Here is a 20,279-nt window from a genome sequence, read left to right as displayed (position 1 = left end):
AACTAAGATATGCAAGGGCAAATTAATCAGTTATTATATTGCTGCTCAAACATAGAGGGCACTAGGTGTTACTAGAAGAAGAAGATATGTGCTCCCCTCTCATTAGTGCACACTGAAGTAAAAAAAAATGGAGAATTTCTAAAGACCAGAGCACAAGTAATGGATCTCTGCATTCTTATTGCATCTTTTCTTATTTCCAAATATTTGACATACTTCTGATTTGCTAAGTTTAAAAGTGAGTTTAAACAAAGGACACCACTGAAGATGATGGAATTTATATGAATTTTAAATGAAGATTTGCAATACTCATACATTGAATGAAAATGGAGCTTTGAACAATAGGAAAATAAACAATGTTAGCTCCCACGAGATATGAATTCAGATTACTAGATTCAAAGTCAAGGGTGCTAACAATTACACCATGGAACCCTCACCTGAGCAATGGCATCTACTGAAGTGCGCTCATCTTTTAAATGCAAAGAAAAGAAATTCAATACTTTATATATATTATTTCAAGTTTCTAATAAGCTCAGGGATGCAATAGGTATTATGTAGAATATTTGTCCAAACCCAATGATAATATATAAAAAGTAACCTATTTTTTAAAGGAGAAGATAGATACTAGAAACCTAAATGCCTAGGACCAATTTCAGTTGGAGCATCACCCCTTATGTTATCCTAGCATTGAATTGACAGTTTTTCTGTATTTCCATATTTGCATATCAGCCACTTACAATTGTTTCAAGCTTTATAACAGAGGACTGCCTTTTTTATAGACCAAGGATGAAAGTCTCTTGTGAGTTAAGTCTGATAATGACATCACAATTTGTAAATTAAGCTATAGTATGATTACAGAGTGTAGACTGAATAAAAAGTGCTTTCCTATGGATTGAAGTTTGTATTTTCTTAAGCTTTGCATTCCAAAATGGGCTAGCATTCTTTATTTCCAATGGGCACATTAAGTTACTTCCCCAATATATATTTTTTTGTGTTAAAAGTTATTCATACACAACTTGGTAAAACATACTAAATTTAATACATAATGGATTACATCCTGGGATTATCTTTTTCAACAATCTGTAAATTTACAATTAAAAATTGTGTATTAGATTTTTTAGATTGCTTTTGCTTAGATTTGCATATACTCCTTGTCTAAATTGTCTATTTTTATACTATTAGTAGATGCCTTAATCTTTGTTATTATCCTATCTAATATTTATTTTTATTTTGTAATGTGGAAAGAAACTGGAGCATTTTTATGATACCCATGCTTCAAGTGACTCTATGGCTTAAGCTTTTTTTTGAAAAATGAAATGCTATAAAAACAAAATATGATCTGTGCTTTGAGGTACTTTTGCCAGTTTTGTGTTTGCTTGCAGTAATATCTGTGGCCGGTTAGCTCAGATGGTTAGAGCGTGGTGCTAATAACGCCAAGGTCACGGGTTCGATCCCCGTATGGGCCATTTGCTTTTCTTGATGGACAAGAATGGAATAAGCTCATCGGTGGAGTGCATGAATACTTGAAAACATCATAGACACATATATCACAAAATCTCTTCAAATACATATCAGAAGCCAGTGGGAGTGTCATCCTTTGGCTGATGAAGCTTTTTCTCTACATGGCTCAGTGACTTTTGTCTCAAATCAAGCAATATGGCATAACTAAGATATGCAAGGGCATATTAATCAGTTATTATATTGCTGCTCAAACATAGAGGGCACTAGGTGTTACTAGAAGAAGAAGAAGATATGTGCTCCCCTCTCATTAGTGCACACTGAAGTAAAAAAAATGGAGAATTTCTAAAGACCAGAGCACAAGTAATGGATCTCTGCATTCTTATTGCATCTTTTCTTATTTCCAAATATTTGACATACTTCTGATTTGATAAGTTTAAAAATGAGTTTAAACAAAGGACACCACTGAAGATGATGGAATTTATATGAATTTTAAATGAAGATTTGCAATACTCATACATTGAATGAAAATGGAGCTTTGAACAAAAGGAAAATAAACAATGTTAGCTCCCACGAGATATGAACTCAGATTACTAGATTCAAAGTCCAGGGTGCTAACAATTACACCATGGAACCCTCACCTGAGCAATGGCATCTACTGAAGTGCGCTCATCTTTTAAATGCAAAGAAAAGAAATTCAATACTTTATATATATTATTTCAAGTTTCTAATAAGCTCAGGGATGCAATAGGTATTATGTAGAATATTTGTCCAAACCCAATGATAATATATAAAAAGTAACCTATTTTTTAAAGGAGAAGATAGATACTAGAAACCTAAATGCCTAGGACCAATTTCAGTTGGAGCATCACCCCTTATGTTATCCTAGCATTGAATTGACAGTTTTTCTGTATTTCCATATTTGCATATCAGCCACTTACAATTGTTTCAAGCTTTATAACAGAGGACTGCCTTTTTTATAGACCAAGGATGAAAGTCTCTTGTGAGTTAAGTCTGATAATGACATCACAATTTGTAAATTAAGCTATAGTATGATTACAGAGTGTAGACTGAATAAAAAGTGCTTTCCTATGGATTGAAGTTTGTATTTTCTTAAGCTTTGCATTCCAAAATGGGCTAGCATTCTTTATTTCCAATGGGCACATTAAGCTACTAGCCCCAATATATATTTTTTTGTGTTAAAAGTTATTCATACACAACTTGGTAAAACATACTAAATTTAATACATAATGGATTACATCCTGGGATTATCTTTTTCAACAATCTGTAAATTTACAATTAAAAATTGTGTATTAGATTTTTTAGATTGATTTTGCTTAGATTTGCATATACTCCTAGTCTAAATTGTCTATTTTTATACTATTACTAGATGCCTTAATCTTTGTTATTATCCTATCTAATATTTATTTTTATTTTGTAATGTGGAAAGAAACTGGAGCATTTTTATGATACCCATGCTTCAAGTGACTCTATGGCTTCAGCTTTTTTTTTAAAAATGAAATGCTATAAAAACAAAATATGATCTGTGCTTTGAGGTGCATTTGCCAGTTTTGTGTTTGCTGGCAGTAATATCTGTGGCCTGTTAGCTCGGTTGGTTAGAGTGTGGTGCTAATAACGCCAAGGTCACGGGTTCGATCCCCGTATGGGCCATTTGCTTTTCTTGATGGACAAGAATGGAATAAGCTCATCGGTGGAGTGCATGAATACTTGAAAACATCATAGACACATATATCACAAAATCTCTTCAAATACATATAAGAAACCAGTGGGAGTGTCATCCTTTGGCTGATGAAGATTTTTCTCTACATGGCTCAGTGACATTTGTCTCAAATCAAGCAATATGGCATAACTAAGATATTCAAGGGAAAATTAATCAGTTATTATACTGCTGCTCAAACATAGAGGGCACTAGGTGTTACTAGAAGAAGAAGAAGAAGAAGAAGAAGAATATATGTGCTCCCCTCTCATTAGTGCACACTGAAGTAAAAAAAATGGAGAATTTCTAAAGACCAGAGCACAAGTAATGGATCTCTGCATTCTTATTGCATCTTTTCTTATTTCCAAATATTTGACATACTTCTGATTTGATAAGTTTAAAAATGAGTTTAAACAAAGGACACCACTGAAGATGATGGAATTTATATGAATTTTAAATGAAGATTTGCAATACTCATACATTGAATGAAAATGGAGCTTTGAACAAAAGGAAAATAAACAATGTTAGCTCCCACGAGATATGAACTCAGATGACTAGATTCAAAGTCCAGGGTGCTAACAATTACACCATGGAACCCTTACCTGAGCAATGGCATCTACTGAAGTGCGCTCATCTTTTAAATGCAAAGAAAAGAAATTCAATACTTTATATATATTATTTCAAGTTTCTAATAAACTCAGGGATGCAATAGGTATTATGTAGAATATTTGTCCTAAACCAATGATAATATATAAAAAGTAACCTATTTTTTAAAGGAGAAGATAGATACTAGAAACCTAAATGCCTAGGACCAATTTCAGTTGGAGCATCACCCCTTATGTTATCCTAGCATTGAATTGACAGTTTTTCTGTATTTCCATATTTGCATATCAGCCACTTACAATTGTTTCAAGCTTTATAACAGAGGGCTGCCTTTTTTATAGACCAAGGATGAAAGTCTCTTGTGAGTTAAGTCTATTAATGACATCACAATTTGTAAATTAAGCTATAGTATGATTACAGAGTGTAGTGCTTTCCTATGGATTGAAGTTTGTATTTTCTTAAGCTTTGCATTCCAAAATGGGCTAGCATTCTTTATTTCCAATGGGCACATTAAGCTACTTCCCCAATATATATTTTTTTGTGTTAAAAGTTATTCATACACAACTTGGTAAAACATACTAAATTTAATACATAATGGATTACATCCTGGGATTATCTTTTTCAACAATCTGTAAATTTACAATTAAAAATTGTGTATTAGATTTTTTAGATTGATTTTGCTTAGATTTGCATATACCTCTTGTCTAAATTGTCTATTTTTATACTATTAGTAGATGCCTTAATCTTTGTTATTATCCTATCTAATATTTATTTTTATTTTGTAATGTGGAAAGAAACTGGAGCATTTTTATGATACCCATGCTTCAAGTGACTCTATGGCTTAAGCTTTTTTTTTGAAAAATGAAATGCTATAAAAACAAAATATGATCGGTGCTTTGAGGTACATTTGCCAGTTTTGTGTTTGCTTGCAGTAATATCTGTGGCATGTTAGCTCAGTTGGTTAGAGCGTGGTGCTAATAACGCCAAGGTCACGGGTTCGATCCCCGTATGGGCCATTTGCTTTTCTTGATGGACAAGAATGGAATAAGCTCATCGTGGAGTGCAGAAATACTTGAAAACATCATAGACACATATATCACAAAATCTTTTCAAATACATATCAGAAGCCAGTGGGAGTGTCATCCTTTGGCTGATGAAGATTTTTCTCTACATGGCTCAGTGACTTTTGTCTCAAATCAAGCAATATGACATAACTAAGATATGCAAGGGCAAATTAATCAGTTATTATATTGCTGCTCAAACATAGAGGGCACTAGGTGTTACTAGAAGAAGATATGTGCTCCCCTCTCATTAGTGCACACTGAAGTAAAAAAAAATGGAGAATTTCTAAAGACCAGAGCACAAGTAATGGATCTCTGCATTCTTATTGCATCTTTTCTTATTTCCAAATATTTGACATACTTCTGATTTGATAAGTTTAAAAATTAGTTTAATCAAAGGACACCACTGAAGATGATGGAATTTATATGAATTTTAAATGAAGATTTGCAATACTCATGCATTGAATGAAAATGGAGCTTTGAACAAAAGGAAAATAAACAATGTTAGCTCCCACGAGATATGAACTCAGATTACTAGATTCAAAGTCCAGGGTGCTAACAATTACACCATGGAACCCTCACCTGAGCAATGGCATCTACTGAAGTGCGCTCATCTTTTAAATGCAAAGAAAAGAAATTCAATACTTTATATATATTATTTCAAGTTTCTAATAAGCTCAGGGATGCAATAGGTATTATGTAGAATATTTGTCCAAACCCAATGATAATATATAAAAAGTAACCTATTTTTTAAAGGAGAAGATAGATACTAGAAACCTAAATGCCAAGGACCAATTTCAGTTGGAGCATCACCCCTTATGTTATCCTAGCATTGAATTGACAGTTTTTCTGTATTTCCATATTTGCATATCAGCCACTTACAATTGTTTCAAGCTTTATAACAGAGGACTGCCTTTTTTATAGACCAAGGATGAAAGTCTCTTGTGAGTTAAGTCTGATAATGACATCACAATTTGTAAATGAAGCTATAGTATGATTACAGAGTGTAGACTGAATAAAAAGTGCTTTCCTATTGATTGAAGTTTGTATTTTCTTAAGCTTTGCATTCCAAAATGGGCTAGCATTCTTTATTTCCAATGGGCACATTAAGCTACTTCCCCAATATATATTTTTTTGTGTTAAAAGTTATTCATACACAACTTGGTAAAACATACTAAATTTAATACATAATGGATTACATCCTGGGATTATCTTTTTCAACAATCTGTAAATTTACAATTAAAAATTGTGTATTAGATTTTTTAGATTGCTTTTGCTTAGATTTGCATATACTCCTTGTCTAAATTGTCTATTTTTATACTATTAGTAGATGCCTTAATCTTTGTTATTATCCTATCTAATATTTATTTTTATTTTGTAATGTGGAAAGAAACTGGAGCATTTTTATGATACCCATGCTTCAAGTGACTCTATGGCTTAAGCTTTTTTTTGAAAAATGAAATGCTATAAAAACAAAATATGATCTGTGCTTTGAGGTACATTTGCCAGTTTTGTGTTTGCTTGCAGTAATATCTGTGGCCGGTTAGCTCAGTTGGTTAGAGCGTGGTGCTAATAACGCCAAGGTCACGGGTTTGATCCCCGTATGGGCCATTTGCTTTTCTTGATGGACAAGAATGGAATAAGTTCATCGGTGGAGTGCATGAATACTTGAAAACATCATAGACACATATATCACAAAATCTCTTCAAATACATATCAGAAGCCAGTGGGACTGTCATCCTTTGGCTGATGAAGATTTTTCTCTACATGGCTCAGTGACTTTTGTCTCAAATCAAGCAATATGGCATAACTAAGATATGCAAGGGCATATTAATCAGTTATTATATTGCTGCTCAAACATAGAGGGCACTAGGTGTTACTAGAAGAAGAAGAAGATATGTGCTCCCCTCTCATTAGTCCACACTGAAGTAAAAAAAATGGAGAATTTCTAAAAACCAGAGCACAAGTAATGGATCTCTGCATTCTTATTGCATCTTTTCTTATTTCCAAATATTTGACATACTTCTGATTTGATAAGTTTAAAAATGAGTTTAAACAAAGGACACCACTGAAGATGATGGAATTTATATGAATTTTAAATGAAGATTTGCAATACTCATACATTGAATGAAAATGGAGCTTTGAACAAAAGGAAAATAAACAATGTTAGCTCCCACGAGATATGAACTCAGATGACTAGATTCAAAGTCCAGGGTGCTAAAAATTACACCATGGAACCCTCACCTGAGCAATGGCATCTACTGAAGTGCGCTCATCTTTTAAATGCAAAGAAAAGAAATTCAATACTTTATATATATTATTTCAAGTTTCTAATAAGCTCAGGGATGCAATAGGTATTATGTAGAATATTTGTCCAAACCCAATGATAATATATAAAAAGTAACCTATTTTTTAAAGGAGAAGATAGATACTAGAAACCTAAATGCCTAGGACCAATTTCAGTTGGAGCATCACCCCTTATGTTATCCTAGCATTGAATTGACAGTTTTTCTGTATTTCCATATTTGCATATCAGCCACTTGCAATTGTTTCAAGCTTTATAACAGAGGACTGCCTTTTTTATAGACCAAGGATGAAAGTCTCTTGTGAGTTAAGTCTGATAATGACATCACAATTTGTAAATTAAGCTATAGTATGATTACAGAGTGTAGACTGAATAAAAAGTGCTTTCCTATGGATTGAAGTTTGTATTTTCTTAAGCTTTGCATTCCAAAATGGGCTAGCATTCTTTATTTCCAATGGGCACATTAAGCTACTAGCCCCAATATATATTTTTTTGTGTTAAAAGTTATTCATACACAACTTGGTAAAACATACTAAATTTAATACATAATGGATTACATCCTGGGATTATCTTTTTCAACAATCTGTAAATTTACAATTAAAAATTGTGTATTAGATTTTTTAGATTGATTTTGCTTAGATTTGCATATACTCCTAGTCTAAATTGTCTATTTTTATACTATTACTAGATGCCTTAATCTTTGTTATTATCCTATCTAATATTTATTTTTATTTTGTAATGTGGAAAGAAACTGGAGCATTTTTATGATACCCATGCTTCAAGTGACTCTATGGCTTCAGCTTTTTTTTGAAAAATGAAATGCTATAAAAACAAAATATGATCTGTGCTTTGAGGTACATTTGCCAGTTTTGTGTTTGCTGGCAGTAATATCTGTGGCCTGTTAGCTCGGTTGGTTAGAGTGTGGTGCTAATAACGCCAAGGTCACGGGTTCGATCCCCGTATGGGCCATTTGCTTTTCTTGATGGACAAGAATGGAATAAGCTCATCGGTGGAGTGCATGAATACTTGAAAACATCATAGACACATATATCACAAAATCTCTTCAAATACATATAAGAAACCAGTGGGAGTGTCATCCTTTGGCTGATGAAGATTTTTCTCTACATGGCTCAGTGACATTTGTCTCAAATCAAGCAATATGGCATAACTAAGATATTCAAGGGAAAATTAATCAGTTATTATACTGCTGCTCAAACATAGAGGGCACTAGGTGTTACTAGAAGAAGAAGAAGAAGAAGAAGAATATATGTGCTCCCCTCTCATTAGTGCACACTGAAGTAAAAAAAATGGAGAATTTCTAAAGACCAGAGCACAAGTAATGGATCTCTGCATTCTTATTGCATCTTTTCTTATTTCCAAATATTTGACATACTTCTGATTTGATAAGTTTAAAAATGAGTTTAAACAAAGGACACCACTGAAGATGATGGAATTTATATGAATTTTAAATGAAGATTTGCAATACTCATACATTGAATGAAAATGGAGCTTTGAACAAAAGGAAAATAAACAATGTTAGCTCCCACGAGATATGAACTCAGATGACTAGATTCAAAGTCCAGGGTGCTAACAATTACACCATGGAACCCTTACCTGAGCAATGGCATCTACTGAAGTGCGCTCATCTTTTAAATGCAAAGAAAAGAAATTCAATACTTTATATATATTATTTCAAGTTTCTAATAAACTCAGGGATGCAATAGGTATTATGTAGAATATTTGTCCTAAACCAATGATAATATATAAAAAGTAACCTATTTTTTAAAGGAGAAGATAGATACTAGAAACCTAAATGCCTAGGACCAATTTCAGTTGGAGCATCACCCCTTATGTTATCCTAGCATTGAATTGACAGTTTTTCTGTATTTCCATATTTGCATATCAGCCACTTACAATTGTTTCAAGCTTTATAACAGAGGGCTGCCTTTTTTATAGACCAAGGATGAAAGTCTCTTGTGAGTTAAGTCTGATAATGACATCACAATTTGTAAATTAAGCTATAGTATGATTACAGAGTGTAGTGCTTTCCTATGGATTGAAGTTTGTATTTTCTTAAGCTTTGCATTCCAAAATGGGCTAGCATTCTTTATTTCCAATGGGCACATTAAGCTACTTCCCCAATATATATTTTTTTGTGTTAAAAGTTATTCATACACAACTTGGTAAAACATACTAAATTTAATACATAATGGATTACATCCTGGGATTATCTTTTTCAACAATCTGTAAATTTACAATTAAAAATTGTGTATTAGATTTTTTAGATTGATTTTGCTTAGATTTGCATATACCTCTTGTCTAAATTGTCTATTTTTATACTATTAGTAGATGCCTTAATCTTTGTTATTATCCTATCTAATATTTATTTTTATTTTGTAATGTGGAAAGAAACTGGAGCATTTTTATGATACCCATGCTTCAAGTGACTCTATGGCTTAAGCTTTTTTTTGAAAAATGAAATGCTATAAAAACAAAATATGATCTGTGCTTTGAGGTACATTTGCCAGTTTTGTGTTTGCTTGCAGTAATATCTGTGGCATGTTAGCTCAGTTGGTTAGAGCGTGGTGCTAATAACGCCAAGGTCACGGGTTCGATCCCCGTATGGGCCATTTGCTTTTCTTGATGGACAAGAATGGAATAAGCTCATCGTGGAGTGCAGGAATACATGAAAACATCATAGACACATATATCACAAAATCTTTTCAAATACATGTCAGAAGCCAGTGGGAGTGTCATCCTTTGGCTGATGAAGATTTTTCTCTACATGGCTCAGTGACTTTTGTCTCAAATCAAGCAATATGACATAACTAAGATATGCAAGGGCAAATTAATCAGTTATTATATTGCTGCTCAAACATAGAGGGCACTAGGTGTTACTAGAAGAAGATATGTGCTCCCCTCTCATTAGTGCACACTGAAGTAAAAAAAAAATGGAGAATTTCTAAAGACCAGAGCACAAGTAATGGATCTCTGCATTCTTATTGCATCTTTTCTTATTTCCAAATATTTGACATACTTCTGATTTTATAAGTTTAAAAATGAGTTTAAACAAAGGACACCACTGAAGATGATGGAATTTATATGAATTTTAAATGAAGATTTGCAATACTCATACATTGAATGAAAATGGAGCTTTGAACAAAAGGAAAATAAACAATGTTAGCTCCCACGAGATATGAACTCAGATTACTAGATTCAAAGTCCAGGGTGCTAACAATTACACCATGGAACCCTCACCTGAGCAATGGCATCTACTGAAGTGCGCTCATCTTTTAAATGCAAAGAAAAGAAATTCAATACTTTATATATATTATTTCAAGTTTCTAATAAGCTCAGGGATGCAATAGGTATTATGTAGAATATTTGTCCAAACCCAATGATAATATATAAAAAGTAACCTATTTTTTAAAGGAGAAGATAGATACTAGAAACCTAAATGCCTAGGACCAATTTCAGTTGGAGCATCACCCCTTATGTTATCCTAGCATTGAATTGACAGTTTTTCTGTATTTCCATATTTGCATATCAGCCACTTACATTTGTTTCAAGCTTTATAACAGAGGACTGCCTTTTTTATAGACAAAGGATGAAAGTCTCTTGTGAGTTAAGTCTGATAATGACATCACAATTTGTAAATGAAGCTATAGTATGATTACAGAGTGTAGACTGAATAAAAAGTGCTTTCCTATGGATTGAAGTTTGTATTTTCTTAAGCTTTGCATTTCAAAATGGGCTAGCATTCTTTATTTCCAATGGGCACATTAAGCTACTTCCCCAATATATATTTTTTTGTGTTAAAAGTTATTCATACACAACTTGGTAAAACATACTAAATTTAATACATAATGGATTACATCCTGGGATTATCTTTTTCAACAATCTGTAAATTTACAATTAAAAATTGTGTATTAGATTTTTTAGATTGATTTTGCTTAGATTTGCATATACTCCTTGTCTAAATTGTCTATTTTTATACTATTAGTAGATGCCTTAATCTTTGTTAGTATCCTATCTAATATTTATTTTTATTTTGTAATGTGGAAAGAAACTGGAGCATTTTTATGATACCCATGCTTCAAGTGACTCTATGGCTTAAGCTTTTTTTGAAAAATGAAATGCTATAAAAACAAAATATGATCTGTGCTTTGAGGTACATTTGCCAGTTTTGTGTTTGCTTGCAGTAACATCTGTGGCCGGTTAGCTCAGTTGGTTAGAGCGTGGTGCTAATAACGCCAAGGTCACGGGTTCGATCCCCGTATGGGCCATTTGCTTTTCTTGATGGACAAGAATGGAATAAGATCATTGGTGGAGTGCATGAATACTTGAAAACATCAAAGACACATATATCACAAAATCTCTTCAAATACATATCAGAAGCCAGTGGGAGTGTCATCCTTTGGCTGATGAAGATTTTTCTCTACATGGCTCAGTGACTTTTGTCTCAAATCAAGCAATATGGCATAACTAAGATATGCAAGGGCAAATTAATCAGTTATTATATTGCTGCTCAAACATAGAGGGCACTAGGTGTTACTAGAAGAAGAAGATATGTGCTCCCCTCTCATTAGTGCACACTGAAGTAAAAAAAATGGAGAATTTCTAAAGACCAGAGCACAAGTAATGGATCTCTGCATTCTTATTGCATCTTTTCTTATTTCCAAATATTTGACATACTTCTGATTTGCTAAGTTTAAAAATGAGTTTAAACAAAGGACACCACTGAAGATGATGGAATTTATATGAATTTTAAATGAAGATTTGCAATACTCATACATTGAATGAAAATGGAGCTTTGAACAATAGGAAAATAAACAATGTTAGCTCCCACGAGATATGAATTCAGATTACTAGATTCAAAGTCAAGGGTGCTAACAATTACACCATGGAACCCTCACCTGAGCAATGGCATCTACTGAAGTGCGCTCATCTTTTAAATGCAAAGAAAAGAAATTCAATACTTTATATATATTATTTCAAGTTTCTAATAAGCTCAGGGATGCAATAGGTATTATGTAGAATATTTGTCCAAACCCAATGATAATATATAAAAAGTAACCTATTTTTTAAAGGAGAAGATAGATACTAGAAACCTAAATGCCTAGGACCAATTTCAGTTGGAGCATCACCCCTTATGTTATCCTAGCATTGAATTGACAGTTTTTCTGTATTTCCATATTTGCATATCAGCCACTTACAATTGTTTCAAGCTTTATAACAGAGGACTGCCTTTTTTATAGACCAAGGATGAAAGTCTCTTGTGAGTTAAGTCTGATAATGACATCACAATTTGTAAATTAAGCTATAGTATGATTACAGAGTGTAGACTGAATAAAAAGTGCTTTCCTATGGATTGAAGTTTGTATTTTCTTAAGCTTTGCATTCCAAAATGGGCTAGCATTCTTTATTTCCAATGGGCACATTAAGCTACTTCCCCAATATATATTTTTTTGTGTTAAAAGTTATTCATACACAACTTGGTAAAACATACTAAATTTAATACATAATGGATTACATCCTGGGATTATCTTTTTCAACAATCTGTAAATTTACAATTAAAAATTGTGTATTAGATTTTTTAGATTGATTTTGCTTAGATTTGCATATACTCCTAGTCTAAATTGTCTATTTTTATACTATTACTAGATGCCTTAATCTTTGTTAGTATCCTACTGTATCTAATATTTATTTTTATTTTGTAATGTGGAAAGAAACTGGAGCATTTTTATGATACCCATGCTTCAAGTGACTCTATGGCTTAAGCTTTTTTTGAAAAATGAAATGCTATAAAAACAAAATATGATCTGTGCTTTGAGGTACATTTGCCAGTTTTGTGTTTGCTTGCAGTAACATCTGTGGCCGGTTAGCTCAGTTGGTTAGAGCGTGGTGCTAATAACGCCAAGGTCACGGGTTCGATCCCCGTATGGGCCATTTGCTTTTCTTGATGGACAAGAATGGAATAAGATCATCGGTGGAGTGCATGAATACTTGAAAACATCATCGACACATATATCACAAAATCTCTTCAAATACATATCAGAAGCCAGTGGGAGTGTCATCCTTTGGATGATGAAGATTTTTCTCTACATGGCTCAGTGACTTTTGTCTCAAATCAAGCAATATGGCATAACTAAGATATGCAAGGGCAAATTAATCAGTTATTATATTGCTGCTCAAACATAGAGGGCACTAGGTGTTACTAGAAGAAGAAGATATGTGCTCCCCTCTCATTAGTGCACACTGAAGTAAAAAAAATGGAGAATTTCTAAAGACCAGAGCACAAGTAATGGATCTCTGCATTCTTATTGCATCTTTTCTTATTTCCAAATATTTGACATACTTCTGATTTGCTAAGTTTAAAAATGAGTTTAAACAAAGGACACCACTGAAGATGATGGAATTTATATGAATTTTAAATGAAGATTTGCAATACTCATACATTGAATGAAAATGGAGCTTTGAACAATAGGAAAATAAACAATGTTAGCTCCCACGAGATATGAATTCAGATTACTAGATTCAAAGTCAAGGGTGCTAACAATTACACCATGGAACCCTCACCTGAGCAATGGCATCTACTGAAGTGCGCTCATCTTTTAAATGCAAAGAAAAGAAATTCAATACTTTATATATATTATTTCAAGTTTCTAATAAGCTCAGGGATGCAATAGGTATTATGTAGAATATTTGTCCAAACCCAATGATAATATATAAAAAGTAACCTATTTTTTAAAGGAGAAGATAGATACTAGAAACCTAAATGCCTAGGACCAATTTCAGTTGGAGCATCACCCCTTATGTTATCCTAGCATTGAATTGACAGTTTTTCTGTATTTCCATATTTGCATATCAGCCACTTACAATTGTTTCAAGCTTTATAACAGAGGACTGCCTTTTTTATAGACCAAGGATGAAAGTCTCTTGTGAGTTAAGTCTGATAATGACATCACAATTTGTAAATTAAGCTATAGTATGATTACAGAGTGTAGACTGAATAAAAAGTGCTTTCCTATGGATTGAAGTTTGTATTTTCTTAAGCTTTGCATTCCAAAATGGGCTAGCATTCTTTATTTCCAATGGGCACATTAAGTTACTTCCCCAATATATATTTTTTTGTGTTAAAAGTTATTCATACACAACTTGGTAAAACATACTAAATTTAATACATAATGGATTACATCCTGGGATTATCTTTTTCAACAATCTGTAAATTTACAATTAAAAATTGTGTATTAGATTTTTTAGATTGCTTTTGCTTAGATTTGCATATACTCCTTGTCTAAATTGTCTATTTTTATACTATTAGTAGATGCCTTAATCTTTGTTATTATCCTATCTAATATTTATTTTTATTTTGTAATGTGGAAAGAAACTGGAGCATTTTTATGATACCCATGCTTCAAGTGACTCTATGGCTTAAGCTTTTTTTGAAAAATGAAATGCTATAAAAACAAAATATGATCTGTGCTTTGAGGTACATTTGCCAGTTTTGTGTTTGCTTGCAGTAACATCTGTGGCCGGTTAGCTCAGTTGGTTAGAGCATGGTGCTAATAACGCCAAGGTCACGGGTTCGATCCCCGTATGGGCCATTTGCTTTTCTTGATGGACAAGAATGGAATAAGATCATCGGTGGAGTGCATGAATACTTGAAAACATCATTGACACATATATCACAAAATCTCTTCAAATACATATCAGAAGCCAGTGGGAGTGTCATCCTTTGGATGATGAAGATTTTTCTCTACATGGCTCAGTGACTTTTGTCTCAAATCAAGCAATATGGCATAACTAAGATATGCAAGGGCAAATTAATCAGTTATTATATTGCTGCTCAAACATAGAGGGCACTAGGTGTTACTAGAAGAAGAAGATATGTGCTCCCCTCTCATTAGTGCACACTGAAGTAAAAAAAAATGGAGAATTTCTAAAGACCAGAGCACAAGTAATGGATCTCTGCATTCTTATTGCATCTTTTCTTATTTCCAAATATTTGACATACTTCTGATTTGATAAGTTTAAAAATGAGTTTAAACAAAGGACACCACTGAAGATGATGGAATTTATATGAATTTTAAATGAAGATTTGCAATACTCATACATTGAATGAAAATGGAGCTTTGAACAATAGGAAAATAAACAATGTTAGCTCCCACGAGATATGAATTCAGATTACTAGATTCAAAGTCAAGGGTGCTAACAATTACACCATGGAACCCTCACCTGAGCAATGGCATCTACTGAAGTGCGCTCATCTTTTAAATGCAAAGAAAAGAAATTCAATACTTTATATATATTATTTCAAGTTTCTAATAAGCTCAGGGATGCAATAGGTATTATGTAGAATATTTGTCCAAACCCAATGATAATATATAAAAAGTAACCTATTTTTTAAAGGAGAAGATAGATACTAGAAACCTAAATGCCTAGGACCAATTTCAGTTGGAGCATCACCCCTTATGTTATCCTAGCATTGAATTGACAGTTTTTCTGTATTTCCATATTTGCATATCAGCCACTTACAATTGTTTCAAGCTTTATAACAGAGGACTGCCTTTTTTATAGACCAAGGATGAAAGTCTCTTGTGAGTTAAGTCTGATAATGACATCACAATTTGTAAATTAAGCTATAGTATGATTACAGAGTGTAGACTGAATAAAAAGTGCTTTCCTATGGATTGAAGTTTGTATTTTCTTAAGCTTTGCATTCCAAAATGGGCTAGCATTCTTTATTTCCAATGGGCACATTAAGCTACTTCCCCAATATATATTTTTTTGTGTTAAAAGTTATTCATACACAACTTGGTAAAACATACTAAATTTAATACATAATGGATTACATCCTGGATTATCTTTTTCAACAATCTGTAAATTTACAATTAAAAATTGTGTATTAGATTTTTTAGATTGATTTTGCTTAGATTTGCATATAATCCTTGTCTAAATTGTCTATTTTTATACTATTAGTAGATGCCTTAATCTTTGTTATTATCCTATCTAATATTTATTTTTATTTTGTAATTTGGAAAGAAACTGGAGCATTTTTATGATACCCATGCTTCAAGTGACTCTATGGCTTAAGCTTTTTTTTGAAAAATGAAATGCTATAAAAACAAAATATGATCTGTGCTTTGAGGTACATTTGCCAGTTTTGTGTTTGCTTGCAGTAACATCTGTGGCCGGTTAGCTCAGTTGGTTAGAGCGTGGTGCTAATAACGCCAAGTTCACGGGTTCGATCCCCGTATGGGCCATTTGCTTTTCTTGATGGACAAGAATGGAATAAGCTCATCGGTGGAGTGCATGAATACTTGAAAACATCATAGACACATATATCACAAAATCTCTTCAAATACATATCAGAAGCCAGTGGGAGTGTCATCCTTTGGCTGATGTGATTTTTCTCTACATGGCTCAGTGACATTTGTCTCAAATCAAGCAATATGGCATAACTAAGATATGCAAGGGCAAATTAATCAGTTATTATATTGCAGCTCAAACATAGAGGGCACTAGGTGTTACTAGAAGAAGAAGAAGATATGTGCTCCCCTCTCATTAGTGCACACTGAAGTAAAAAAAATGGAGAATTTCTAAAGACCAGAGCACAAGTAATGGATCTCTGCATTCTTATTGCATCTTTTCTTATTTCCAAATATTTGACATACTTCTGATTTGATAAATTTAAAAATGAGTTTAAACAAAGGACACCACTGAAGATGATGGAATTTATATGAATTTTAAATGAAGATTTGCAATACTCATACATTGAATGAAAATGGAGCTTTGAACAAAAGGAAAATAAACAATGTTAGATCCCACGAGATATGAACTCAAATTACTAGATTCAAAGTCCAGGGTGCTAACAATTACACCATGGAACCCTCACCTGAGCAATGGCATCTACTGAAGTGCGCTCATCTTTTAAATGCAAAGAAAAGAAATTCAATACTTTATATATATTATTTCAAGTTTCTAATAAGCTCAGGGATGCAATAGGTATTATGTAGAATATTTGTCCAAACCCAATGATAATATATAAAAAGTAACCTATTTTTTAAAGGAGAAGATAGATACTAGAAACCTAAATGCCTAGGACCAATTTCAGTTGGAGCATCACCCCTTATGTTATCCTAGCATTGAATTGACAGTTTTTCTGTATTTCCATATTTGCATATCAGCCACTTACAATTGTTTCAAGCTTTATAACAGAGGACTGCCTTTTTTATAGACCAAGGATGAAAGTCTCTTGTGAGTTAAGTCTGATAATGACATCACAATTTGTAAATTAAGCTATAGTATGATTACAGAGTGTAGACTGAATAAAAAGTGCTTTCCTATGGATTGAAGTTTGTATTTTCTTAAGCTTTGCATTCCAAAATGGGCTAGCATTCTTTATTTCCAATGGGCACATTAAGCTACTTCCCCAATATATATTTTTTTGTGTTAAAAGTTATTCATACACAACTTGGTAAAACATACTAAATTTAATACATAATGGATTACATCCTGGATTATCTTTTTCAACAATCTGTAAATTTACAATTAAAAATTGTGTATTAGATTTTTTAGATTGATTTTGCTTAGATTTGCATATAATCCTTGTCTAAATTGTCTATTTTTATACTATTAGTAGATGCCTTAATCTTTGTTATTATCCTATCTAATATTTATTTTTATTTTGTAATTTGGAAAGAAACTGGAGCATTTTTATGATACCCATGCTTCAAGTGACTCTATGGCTTAAGCTTTTTTTTGAAAAATGAAATGCTATAAAAACAAAATATGATCTGTGCTTTGAGGTACATTTGCCAGTTTTGTGTTTGCTTGCAGTAACATCTGTGGCCGGTTAGCTCAGTTGGTTAGAGCGTGGTGCTAATAACGCCAAGTTCACGGGTTCGATCCCCGTATGGGCCATTTGCTTTTCTTGATGGACAAGAATGGAATAAGCTCATCGGTGGAGTGCATGAATACTTGAAAACATCATAGACACATATATCACAAAATCTCTTCAAATACATATCAGAAGCCAGTGGGAGTGTCATCCTTTGGCTGATGTGATTTTTCTCTACATGGCTCAGTGACATTTGTCTCAAATCAAGCAATATGGCATAACTAAGATATGCAAGGGCAAATTAATCAGTTATTATATTGCAGCTCAAACATAGAGGGCACTAGGTGTTACTAGAAGAAGAAGAAGATATGTGCTCCCCTCTCATTAGTGCACACTGAAGTAAAAAAAATGGAGAATTTCTAAAGACCAGAGCACAAGTAATGGATCTCTGCATTCTTATTGCATCTTTTCTTATTTCCAAATATTTGACATACTTCTGATTTGATAAATTTAAAAATGAGTTTAAACAAAGGACACCACTGAAGATGATGGAATTTATATGAATTTTAAATGAAGATTTGCAATACTCATACATTGAATGAAAATGGAGCTTTGAACAAAAGGAAAATAAACAATGTTAGATCCCACGAGATATGAACTCAAATTACTAGATTCAAAGTCCAGGGTGCTAACAATTACACCATGGAACCCTCACCTGAGCAATGGCATCTACTGAAGTGCGCTCATCTTTTAAATGCAAAGAAAAGAAATTCAATACTTTATATATATTATTTCAAGTTTCTAATAAGCTCAGGGATGCAATAGGTATTATGTAGAATATTTGTCCAAACCCAATGATAATATATAAAAAGTAACCTATTTTTTAAAGGAGAAGATAGATACTAGAAACCTAAATGCCTAGGACCAATTTCAGTTGGAGCATCACCCCTTATGTTATCCTAGCATTGAATTGACAGTTTTTCTGTATTTCCATATTTGCATATCAGCCACTTACAATTGTTTCAAGCTTTATAACAGAGGACTGCCTTTTTTATAGACCAAGGATGAAAGTCTCTTGTGAGTTAAGTCTGATAATGACATCACAATTTGTAAATTAAGCTATAGTATGATTACAGAGTGTAGACTGAATAAAAAGTGCTTTCCTATGGATTGAAGTTTGTATTTTCTTAAGCTTTGCATTCCAAAATGGGCTAGCATTCTTTATTTCCAATGGGCACATTAAGCTACTTCCCCAATATATATTTTTTTGTGTTAAAAGTTATTCATACACAACTTGGTAAAACATACTAAATTTAATACATAATGGATTACATCCTGGGATTATCTTTTTCAACAATCTGTAAATTTACAATTAAAAATTGTGTATTAGATTTTTTAGATTGATTTTGCTTAGATTTGCATATACTCCTAGTCTAAATTGTCTATTTTTATACTATTACTAGATGCCTTAATCTTTGTTAGTATCCTACTGTATCTAATATTTATTTTTATTTTGTAATGTGGAAAGAAACTGGAGCATTTTTATGATACCCATGCTTCAAGTGACTCTATGGCTTAAGCTTTTTTTGAAAAATGAAATGCTATAAAAACAAAATATGATCTGTGCTTTGAGGTACATTTGCCAGTTTTGTGTTTGCTTGCAGTAACATCTGTGGCCGGTTAGCTCAGTTGGTTAGAGCGTGGTGCTAATAACGCCAAGGTCACGGGTTCGATCCCCGTATGGGCCATTTGCTTTTCTTGATGGACAAGAATGGAATAAGATCATCGGTGGAGTGCATGAATACTTGAAAACATCATCGACACATATATCACAAAATCTCTTCAAATACATATCAGAAGCCAGTGGGAGTGTCATCCTTTGGATGATGAAGATTTTTCTCTACATGGCTCAGTGACTTTTGTCTCAAATCAAGCAATATGGCATAACTAAGATATGCAAGGGCAAATTAATCAGTTATTATATTGCTGCTCAAACATAGAGGGCACTAGGTGTTACTAGAAGAAGAAGATATGTGCTCCCCTCTCATTAGTGCACACTGAAGTAAAAAAAAATGGAGAATTTCTAAAGACCAGAGCACAAGTAATGGATCTCTGCATTCTTATTGCATCTTTTCTTATTTCCAAATATTTGACATACTTCTGATTTGCTAAGTTTAAAAATGAGTTTAAACAAAGGACACCACTGAAGATGATGGAATTTATATGAATTTTAAATGAAGATTTGCAATACTCATACATTGAATGAAAATGGAGCTTTGAACAATAGGAAAATAA

At 32.8% G+C, this 20,279-nt stretch overlaps 12 non-coding genes across 12 annotated transcripts; all 12 read left to right on the top strand.

The window, feature by feature from the left end:
• Positions 1–1,389: 1,389 nt before the first annotated feature.
• TRNAI-AAU (transfer RNA isoleucine (anticodon AAU)) lies at positions 1,390–1,463 on the top strand. The gene has a single exon. It is a non-coding gene; the product is annotated as a tRNA-Ile (tRNA).
• A 1,589-nt stretch (positions 1,464–3,052) lies between these two features.
• Positions 3,053–3,126, top strand: TRNAI-AAU (transfer RNA isoleucine (anticodon AAU)). The gene has a single exon. It is a non-coding gene; the product is annotated as a tRNA-Ile (tRNA).
• A 1,591-nt stretch (positions 3,127–4,717) lies between these two features.
• Positions 4,718–4,791, top strand: TRNAI-AAU (transfer RNA isoleucine (anticodon AAU)). The gene has a single exon. It is a non-coding gene; the product is annotated as a tRNA-Ile (tRNA).
• A 1,582-nt stretch (positions 4,792–6,373) lies between these two features.
• Positions 6,374–6,447, top strand: TRNAI-AAU (transfer RNA isoleucine (anticodon AAU)). Its single transcript has one exon. It is a non-coding gene; the product is annotated as a tRNA-Ile (tRNA).
• A 1,589-nt stretch (positions 6,448–8,036) lies between these two features.
• On the top strand, positions 8,037–8,110 carry TRNAI-AAU (transfer RNA isoleucine (anticodon AAU)). The gene has a single exon. It is a non-coding gene; the product is annotated as a tRNA-Ile (tRNA).
• Positions 8,111–9,697: 1,587 nt separating this feature from the next.
• TRNAI-AAU (transfer RNA isoleucine (anticodon AAU)) lies at positions 9,698–9,771 on the top strand. The gene has a single exon. It is a non-coding gene; the product is annotated as a tRNA-Ile (tRNA).
• Positions 9,772–11,353: 1,582 nt separating this feature from the next.
• TRNAI-AAU (transfer RNA isoleucine (anticodon AAU)) lies at positions 11,354–11,427 on the top strand. Its single transcript has one exon. It is a non-coding gene; the product is annotated as a tRNA-Ile (tRNA).
• A 1,589-nt stretch (positions 11,428–13,016) lies between these two features.
• Positions 13,017–13,090, top strand: TRNAI-AAU (transfer RNA isoleucine (anticodon AAU)). Its single transcript has one exon. It is a non-coding gene; the product is annotated as a tRNA-Ile (tRNA).
• Positions 13,091–14,674: 1,584 nt separating this feature from the next.
• Positions 14,675–14,748, top strand: TRNAI-AAU (transfer RNA isoleucine (anticodon AAU)). Its single transcript has one exon. It is a non-coding gene; the product is annotated as a tRNA-Ile (tRNA).
• Positions 14,749–16,333: 1,585 nt separating this feature from the next.
• Positions 16,334–16,407, top strand: TRNAI-AAU (transfer RNA isoleucine (anticodon AAU)). The gene has a single exon. It is a non-coding gene; the product is annotated as a tRNA-Ile (tRNA).
• Positions 16,408–17,993: 1,586 nt separating this feature from the next.
• On the top strand, positions 17,994–18,067 carry TRNAI-AAU (transfer RNA isoleucine (anticodon AAU)). The gene has a single exon. It is a non-coding gene; the product is annotated as a tRNA-Ile (tRNA).
• A 1,591-nt stretch (positions 18,068–19,658) lies between these two features.
• Positions 19,659–19,732, top strand: TRNAI-AAU (transfer RNA isoleucine (anticodon AAU)). Its single transcript has one exon. It is a non-coding gene; the product is annotated as a tRNA-Ile (tRNA).
• The last annotated feature ends 547 nt before the right edge of the window (positions 19,733–20,279 follow it).

The sequence above is a fragment of the Pseudophryne corroboree genome, chromosome 11, assembly GCF_028390025.1.
Source record: "Pseudophryne corroboree isolate aPseCor3 chromosome 11, aPseCor3.hap2, whole genome shotgun sequence".
NCBI lineage: Eukaryota > Metazoa > Chordata > Amphibia > Anura > Myobatrachidae > Pseudophryne > Pseudophryne corroboree.
The sequence above is the reverse complement of the archived record's forward strand: the minus strand, read 5'-3'. Positions and strand labels throughout refer to the sequence as shown.